This window comes from Sapajus apella, unplaced genomic scaffold, assembly GCF_009761245.1.
Source record: "Sapajus apella isolate SASKATOON/1434 unplaced genomic scaffold, GSC_monkey_1.0 scaffold72, whole genome shotgun sequence".
In the NCBI taxonomy this organism is placed as follows: Eukaryota; Metazoa; Chordata; class Mammalia; order Primates; family Cebidae; genus Sapajus; species Sapajus apella.
The window spans coordinates 7,131,945-7,141,929 of NW_022437012.1; the positions used below are offsets into that span (position 1 = coordinate 7,131,945).

A 9,985-nucleotide genomic window follows, 5' to 3' on the forward strand; every position below is an offset into this window, starting at 1 on the left:
TGGTTGTTTCCAGTTCTCGGCGGTCATACGCAGGATTATGTACAACTAGATCACATCAAATAGCTCAGCTAAGGCTGAGCACCTCTCGACAACTCTAGCAAATTAAGGACAGAGTGGGACACAGAGTGGCCAGAGCCATCACTCAGGACTTCCTACGAAGACTACAGACTGCAGACTACAGAATGCGCACCGGGAAAGCAGAGACACATCACTGTCCTGATCTTGCCAGTCATTCATGCAAACAACTTTCCTTCATAAGCTCCCACGCCCCACCTGCTAGGTCTTCCCACTGCCACAAAGAATATTTGTTCCTATAAAATGGAGTTAAAAAGGGCTCTCTTCATTCACTCATTGCATTGGCTATGAGTGTAACATTTATTCATTCATCATTGACTTAACAAATATTTGAATACTAGACACCAGCTCCTTAGACAAGTTACTTAACCTCTCTGAGCTCCAGAGGTCTTATTTGTAGATTGGGGATCACAACCTCATTACCTGGTGATTGTGACAATTAAAGAGGTAATATTTTTAAAGCACCAAGCACAGTGTCTGGAAATTAGTAGCTGTTCCATTTTTTCCCTTTCTCTTGCCTTGCACCTGCACCTGTCACTCCTTGAGCGTGTTTTTTTACTTGTTCCTGAACTTATGCCCTCCTTAGAAAAACAGGCAGCTGCACAACCTTTGGAGCTGCCAGGAGAGATTCTGTATCGAATATTCAAGAGCCATCGCTATGCTCATGGGAGAATAAATAGGAAAGTCATGCAATTCTCAGATAAACATGGAACTTGATTGGCCTGGTAACACATCTACAAGATGATGAGATGCAATTATGTCTCCTTTTCTGTGCTGATGCTGTTGTGTTTCTAACTGATAGCTTTTGGGAGGTCAGGGAATTCTTGCTCCTGTCCTGTGGGCATGGAAATTGGACATGTTCTGTGCTCTTAGGGGGAGGAGCTTTTTTGGTTGACTTCTGGATTGCCTAGAAAGGCACAGTCCTCTGTAGGGGGGCAGAGGCTCTTGCTAGTTGCAAAAGTACCTCAAAATATTAAGCAAGGCAGACCACACAGTCATTGAGAGAAATAAAATATTCATCAGAGGACATTACTGGGAAGGAAACAGCACAGTTAATTTCACAAAAACTCCATCATAATAGAGGTACAAAATTAATCATGCAATAGTGTTATGACTCCTGAGCCTCAAAGCCAACATAAAACATTTGAAAAAAAAAAAAAAGAGAGAGAGAAAATAAAACAAACATGTGCCCTGCAAATAGAGCATACGTGACTGGAAGCTGATTTTAAACTATCTGCGAATTCCAGCAATGAAAGATGATGACTAAGATTCTCTCATTTAATTAGGAAGACAAATCTTAACACATTTCACTAACGTTAATGCCAGTAGTCATACCTTGTTTGAATATACCTGACGGAGGTTTTACTGAAATAGGAAGAAATAAAACTGAAGAGCAAAAGGTTGGCAAAGTGAAAATGGGTTAGTTGGGCTAACCCTGGGTGCAAATTTTGCACAGTTCATAACCCACATGTTTTCCGAATACAGTGCTTGGTAAGTCTAATTTTTCATTCCTGATGGCACAGATCATTAAGAAAAATTTTACCTAACAAGGCCCTACACTATAGAATGTAGGGCCTAAAAGGGAGTGACAAAAACTAAGGAAATAGCTACCATTTCTTGAGCGTCTACTCTGTGCTAGGCCCCACACAGGGCATTTGGTATATGTTACCTCCTGAGCCACCTGTGTGTGTGAAAGGCTTTGAGGAGCAGCAAAGTGAGCAGGCAGGAGAAATTGCCAAAGAGTCAGAAACCTCAGGTTCAAGTCCTACCTTCGAAAAATCACTGTGTGATGTTGAACAAGTCGTGAAATCTTTCTGTGCCTCAGCCACACCCGCTATGAAATGGGGGAAATGATCCTCCTTGTGCCTGCCTCAAGTGGTTTGTGAGAGAACAAAATAAAATCCAGAAAGCATACAAAACAAATGTAATGCAAATCCCAAGGGTTTTTTCTTCTTCTTTGTTTTATTTTGTTTTTGTAATCCTTTGAACTTAAAATTCTGATCAAAGGAATAAATGAATTTTCTAAACCTGTGGAAGGATGGCCTCAGCCTCCAGCTACAGTATTTGCAGGGACTAGGGGATTACATTTCTCCTGCTTTTATGATTGACCTGACCTTGCAGAGTTCCTTATTATGCATACCTTGCTCTAATTATGATGCTCATGAAATGAAGGGGAGGTTAAGAAAGTGGTTTTGTTTTGGTTTGTTTTGGTTTTTTGCAGGAAGCTTGGAGTCTCTCCAGGTGTTTAAAGAGATTGGATTTGTGAGCTAAAACTCATTTATTTTTCCAACTCCAGCAACACCCACATCTTTATATTTCAAAATTTGATAGTAGCAAAATCATTTGCTTCTGCGTTTTCCCTCTTCAGTGAAACCCAGGTCCACTTGCCCACCACATTTCAAGTGCTCCATAGGGGCACATCTGTGTGAACTCCTATAGATATTTGGCAACCAGAGGTATGAAATAGAGGCCTTGAATCATCTGACATCACTGTTTAGATGATAAGGAGTGTGTGACACAAATGATATTATCCCATCCTTTTGTGGAATCTGAACATATTAGATTCCATATAAACCTTACCAGTTACTCAGTCTGACACCCTAGATATGTGGATGAGGAAAATTTGGTCCAAGGAGATTTAAAAGCTCTTCTGACATTTGGACCTGGAAAATGTGTCACTTGCCTCTTTTTTCTGCCCCGCTAAGTCAGGAGTCCTCCAACTGGGTGACTCCTGACGCCTTTAAACAAGGGGGTTGCTTTCTATGGCTTCTGAGAGTAACAGTAGGAAGATTCTGAAAGACCAAGTTACAAATCCAGGAACAGGAACACCCAGGGGGCGTGAGGATGCTTTCTGTGTTCCCTTAACAGACTCTGTAAGAAAGAGACAATAAAATATACATGATTTCATGACAAATTTGTGTATTTTTGCTCATAAAACCAAAGACATAAGACTTAAGGCATGTGATATAGAACACAAGGAATCAGAAAGCATTAAGGAAATAAGGCACTGTGTGTCAGTAGTCAAGAAATGCTGATGTTTAAATATATAACCAAAACAGAGATCTAAGCATTATTCCTTATTTCATATTATATAACTTACTGAATGTTTGAAAATTAAAGACTGTGATAAGGAATCACTTAACAAAATGTAAAAATTTTGCACACAAAAAAACATATATTATCAGTAACTTAATTTAATTTCTTATTATTTTAAAATTTATTTTTAAAATTTATTTATTATACTTTAAGTTCTGGGGTACATGTGCAGATCATGCAGGTTTGTTACATAGGTATACACGTGCCATGGTAGCGCTTTGCTGCATCCATTGCCCTGTCATCGACATTAGCTATTTCTCCTAATGCTATCCCTCTGCAATCCCCCTACAGCCTGCTATTCCTCCCCTAGGCCCCCACCCCCAGGCCCCAGTGGGTGATGTTCCCCTCCCTGTGTCGGTGCGTTCTCATTGTTCAACACCCACTTATGAGTGAGAACATGCAGTGTTTGGTTTTCTGTTCTTGTGTCCATTTGCTGAGAATGATGGTTTCCAGTTTCATTCATATCCCTGCAAAGAATGTGAACTCATCCTTTTTTATGGCTACATAGTATTCCATGGTGTGTATGTGCCACATTTTCTTTATCCAATCTATCATTGATAGGCATTTGGGTTGGTTTCAAGTCTTTGCTATTGTGAACAGGGCTGCAATAAACATACATGTCTGTGTGTCTTTATAATAGAATGATTTATAATCCTTTGGCTATATGCCCAGTAATGGGATTCCTGAGTCAAATGGAATTTCTATTTCTAGATCCTTGAGGAATAGCCACACTGTCTTCCACATTGGATGCATTAATTTACACTCCTACCAACAGTACAAAAGCATTCCTATTTCTCCACATCCTCTCCAGAATCTGTTGTCTCCTGATTTTTTAATGATTGCCGTTCTAACTGGCATGAGGTGGTATCTCAATGTCGTTTTGATTTGCATTTCTCTAATGACCAGTGATGAGCTTTTTTTCATATGTTTGTTGGCAGCATAAATGTCTTCTTTTGAAAAGTGTCTGTTCATATCCTTTGTCCACTTTTTGATGGGGTTGTTTTTTTCTTGTAAATTTGTTTAAGTTCTCTGTAGATTCTGGATATTAGCCCTTTGTCAGATGGGTAGATTGTGAAAATGTTTTCCCATTCTGTTGGCTGCCAGTTTACTCTATTGATAGTTTCTTTTGCTGTGCAGAAACTGTTAAGTTTAGTTAGATCCCATTTGTCTATTTTGGCTTTTGTTGCCATTGTTTTTGGTATTTTTGTCATGAAGTCCTTTCCCATGCCTATGTTCTGAATGGTATTGCCTAGGTTTTCCTCTTGAGGTTTTATGGTGTTAGGTCTCTTGTTTAAATCTTTAATGCATCTAGAGTTAATTTTTGTATAAGGTATAAGGAAGGGATCCAGTTTCAGCTTTCTGTGTATGGTTAGCCAGTTTCCCCAACACCATTTATTAAATAGCGGATCCTTTCCCCATTGCTTGTTTATGTCTGGTTTGTCAAGATTTCTTATCATTTTTAATGAATGATTTTTATTTCATTAATCTATTTACATTGTTAGAAAATTTCAAATAATAAAGAAAAGCTTAAGTTAAAAAGGAAATCTCTCATGTTACCTCTTCCTCTTCCCACTTCCTCAGATGTGAGGCAACCACTTTTATCTCTTTTGGTTGTTTTTATTAGTAATTATTATATCACCAACGAATAGTCTTGATAAATATTTCTTGGTTTATCAATTAACTAATCACTTTTGAAATTGGCTATATTTTGTGTTTTTATTGTCATCAAGTGAACAATTATATATTTGATTAAAGTAAATTGAACGGGTTTCCTGTCTACAGAGCTTTTCATGGCTTTAGAAGGCCATGGGCATTCACTGAAGAAATAAAAGTTATCTGATAAGCACTGATATATCTAGATGATAGATAATGGGTCATGTTATTTATTTGTTTATTCATGTATTTACTTACTTATTTAGCTCTATGGTTTTTTTTTTTTACCAAGTTTCTTACAGAATATTTTATTTCTAAAATTAGGAAAACCTATATATCTTCTATTTTCTGTTGTTTGTTAAGAAAGGGATCTCACTATGTTTCTGGATGCGAACTCTTGGGCTCAAGTGATTCTCCTGCTTAAGCCTGCCAAGCATCTGGGACTATAGGCACGTGCTACCCCACTTGACTTAGAAAAACATATCTTAAAATTTAGAAAGACATATGGTTAGAAATGGTGAAATAAAGACACATATACCACCAAGTGAAAACACCACAATGAAAGAGAGAGTTCTAGCTTCACTAAAGTTAGAAAATATCCACAATCCATATGTTAAATTTATACCATTTATGGAAGACACAAGGATAAAACATGGTAACATGTATCTTTATGTTTGTGTATGACAGAAAACCTTTAACATTATGTAGCAAGGACTTGAAGAGCCCCAAGTACAATTCCCTTATTTAGGAGAGCAAGATCAAGGGTTTGAAGAAACTATTGACCCAGGACTGAATTCCCTCTGAGGTTTAGGGAAGAGAGACAAATGAGGAAACCTTCAGGCATCTAACTGCTCAAGAGGCCAGATTCTCGGGTGGCTGGGTAGGTTTTCTGCTTTGCAGCTCCCTCTTATGATCAGCTGAGGGAAAATAAACCCATAAAATACTGAAGGGAGAGAAAGAGCGAGATGGAAGAAAAAGAGAGAGAGAGAGACTTGTGACATACAGGACTGAACAATTTGGTACAGTGATTCCTGCCTCCTCAGGAGGCTGCTAGCCTCACTCTGAGAGTACAGAGCACACACCCTGGGGCAGAGTTGGTGAGGTGCTTAGAAACAACATGCCCAGATGAACCTGTCCTTCTGCTAGTTCACTTCCTCATTCCCTTATCATATCTGCTCCAGCAGCTTGCCCCAAAATAAGCCTCCACAAACATAATTTACAATTGATTATGGCTCAGTATAGACAACAAGTAAAAAGAAGGAAAATAATATAACAAACAGAAGGCATAAAAAGACGGCTCTTCAAGGTCATACCAGGAAGGAGGAGAACTTTTAAAAATTTTTTATGACATTCTATAAATAAGAGAAAGTATGACCTCATTGAAATCAGAATAAAAATGAAAGATAAACAAGTCAAAAAAAGAAATATAAGGTGTAATAAGGAAATGAACACCAAGCTGGCAGATCTCAGTAAAGAAATGGAAGGTATAATAAAACAATCATGAAATGAAAACAATTTATAATCAGTAAGTAGAATTGAATCTGCTGAAAACAGCCAGGGACATTTAAGACAGGCTTTGGACAACTAAAATGAGAAAAAAATGAAATTGGAAAAAGAATTCATAATTATAAGAATAATAATATATGCAGAACATGAGATACAGTATACATACAATAGGCGTTTTTGAAGTAGAAGAGAACAGAACACTAAAAGGAAAAAAAGTGTCCAAAGATACAATAAAAGAAACATTTTCTGAACTAAAAATCAATCTAAATATATGTTTTCTTTCATCAAATGAAATAACTGACAGGGAAAGGGATAAAGTGATGCCCCTGATTATACAGGGTTTTAAAGACGTAGCCAAGGAAGCAGGAGTGTCTGTAATGAATGGCCAAACTGTTAAACTCCTGGATTGTTTTGGGAGGTGTCACTACAACTACAGCCCAATGAATTTATCATGCCAGGCAATTCAGTGCCAAGGGATGTGCTGGAGTTCGCAAAACCCCTGGGGGGCACAAGTGGCAGGGGCTGTGCACCACTGCCACTTGCGTCAAATAGCAGTGGCTGGATATTCCTGAAAAATGAAATAAAATTAAACTAGTGGTCACTCACGAAGCTGTAGGGTTGGCATAGCACAAAGCAATAATGAACATGGTACAGTTCAACAGGAAAGCTTCATCATGCACACAGTCAGTGTCCATGCAGCCATGGACATCCTGGGCATTAGGATTTGGGGCCATGTACAGAACCTGACCAAGCAGCAGAGGAACAGGGTGTCCTTTGTAATTCACAATGGTCCCTGTGCTGGCCAAGATGGCTATGATGAGCAAGGCTTGTGGAAACATGTTCAGCCTCGTGCACAGAACATGCCCAAAGACACCAGGAGGCATTCTGGTCTGTTTACCACATGAGCAAGCAGCTTGGTTCTTTGCAGAGATAAAGTCCCCCAAATGTGGTGGAGGCCACCAAGCATGGATTATTGGGATTGTAGAAAAAGGGCAATCAGGCAGCTGGAATCATAGACCAACCCTGGACCATTGAGGCTGCCCAAGTAGCCACTCAAAATGTGGATCTTATACCTGGTGACACTTCTTAATCTAGACAGAAATAGCTATTTGTTTTTGTTTTTAAGTAGACCTATTTCCTTTATCATCACTTCAGTTAAAGACTATAAACAACAAAAATCTCATTGTGTATGCATATCTAGTGATCACAGGTCAATTTGTAAGTGGATACAATTAATAAAATAAAATCCATTGTCTTTTTTTTCCTGTTACATTAACTGAAATTGCACCTAATATTGAATCAGCTTCTGAGTTGAGAATTATATTGTTTTCTGATACTATTGATTCATTTTGAGTCTTTAGACACATCTCTTGCACATAGGTGCTCTCTTTTTAAAAGTGCTTTTATATAGGACAGACATTACCAATAGCAATGTCAGACAGCAGTTGACGTCTTTTCATTTTGTGTATATTTGTCAGGTGAGCCTGATGGTTTTTTAAGTGTCTTGTGGTTTTCTGGAAAGACAGCGTTGGTGAGTGGCACACAATGGTATCCCAGTCATAAGAGGGTTGCATGATTCCTTTTAGTCTTTGAATTGAAAAGCCTTGTCTTGTCATTCAAGAGCATCTTAGACCCAGGACATTCTCCAGTACTGCATTCAGTTCAACAGGGCAAGTACTTCACTGCATGCAAAACACTTTGCAAAAGTGAAATTGTATTCCTTTTTTTGTAGCATTCCTGATATTTACAGTAATACCATTAATAGGTTTTTTAAATCAATAGCAAAAAAAAAAAAAAAGGATACTTTTTGCAATGTAAGATAATTAGACATTTCATAATGCAACAAGAAATTCCCTTCTAAAAGGAGGTTTGTGTACAATACTCATTTACAATTCAATATAAAATTAACCATGCAAATAACTTTAAACATAATTAATAATAAAGACTGTTTCGTGGATGGTAGTTTTTAATACATTTTATATTTTCTATGGTGATTTCAGGCTTTTCATTTTCTTAAAAGCAGCAGATATATTTAGTCTAATTCTTACAATTGTTTTGTCCTTTGCACCAGTACTTTTTTGTGCACATTTTTTGTGATCCGCATTAAAAACCTGCATTGCCAAAATTGCAGCTTAAATGTAAGCTTATTATTCAAATAAATATATAATTCTTAAAATTGCTCCTATGTAATCAGATGCCCTTTTAGTATTATTTTAGAAACATTAGGAGGGTTTTGCCTAAACTACTATTTGTTGGGAGAAACTAGATCTTAGTTTTATAAAACTCTTAAATCTTTCATGGGACCTATATTGTCTTGAATTAAATTTTGTAGCTCTAGAATAAATAAGCAACCTAAAAAGGTGTTATCTATGTTACTTAAAAACAGGCTTTCTTATATTTTAACCTACTGAAGAATGAGGAGGAATCCCTGTCATTAAGCGTAAGGCAATGTATTCTGAGATGTCTGTCTTCATAGGAGAAAAAGCAGCATGTTCTGCAAGTTGCACACACTTCCTGCTCACAGGCACCAAAGCCGCATGTGTAAACTGACCAACTTCTTGCCAAAGGAAAGCACCCCTGGGAAAGTGAAGCTCCCTTGAAGAGTCTTTCACCTGGACACACCCTGCTCCAGGAACGAGTGGGCAGCCTTTACACATGTGTGACCAGATCCCCAGCCATAAGATGGTGTGCAGTACAGAACAGCCTGCTACGTAACTGAAACTAATTGGACATTTTATAGGAATTGATAGAGATGTTGGTCTTCAAAAGCTCCGGATCAGTGAAACGCAAAATAAAGTGTGCTGGAAAACTCTGAAAAAGAAAAAAGTTTTCTACCATATTTTAGAACATTATTCTTTCATTTTTAAGAATACATATGTATATGTGTACAAAAATATCTAGGAAAAATGCCATAAAATAATTAACAGGGAGATATACACATTTAAAGATGTTACCAAACTTCAAGGATGAAAGAAAGATTCCTAAGGAAGGGACAGCTGGGAAAAGAAAAAAGTTATGTTCAAAAATCTATTTTTCTAGAAGAAATGGATTAATATATATGTGTGTACGTACTGTATACATAAAGACATATAAAATGGTCTTGAGTGATAATACACAAGGCTGATAGCATTAGTTATTTCTTTTTAAATGTGCAAAGCTGATAACATTGGTTACTTTTTCAAAAAATGTACTGGAATTGGGAGGATAGTCAAAGATATTGATCTTCTTTAAAATTTTAATTTTTAAAAACAGAATATGAAATAATATTAATAATAACCACCACAAGAATAACAATGATGAAGCAACCTCTACCAAGTTATCAGGACAAGACAGTGTGATCCAAGTTGTTCTTTAAGTAGAAAGGAGAATATACCATATTCAAATACACAGAGCGTAAACCACCTCATGAAATAATTTTGATAAGCAAGAAATGACTGCAGAAGCCATGACTTTTTTAAAAATTGATAGTAAGCAGCCAATCTGTTATAATATTGTTAGACAACTGTGAAAATGGTTATAGAACAGAATTACATGCTGTAAACCATGAAAAAATAGTGGGGAGAAACCAGCTATTTTTTTCTGAACTAGACTCAAGAAGGAATATGATGGGTGAATTCTTATATATGTAATATTAATAAATGTGAAAGAAGTCTGA

At 37.1% G+C, this 9,985-nt stretch overlaps 1 pseudogene; it reads left to right on the forward strand.

Moving 5' to 3' along the window:
• LOC116531786 overlaps positions 1-7,420 on the forward strand; it is a 32,331-nt pseudogene extending 24,911 nt beyond the window's left edge.
• Positions 7,421-9,985: the final 2,565 nt, after the last annotated feature.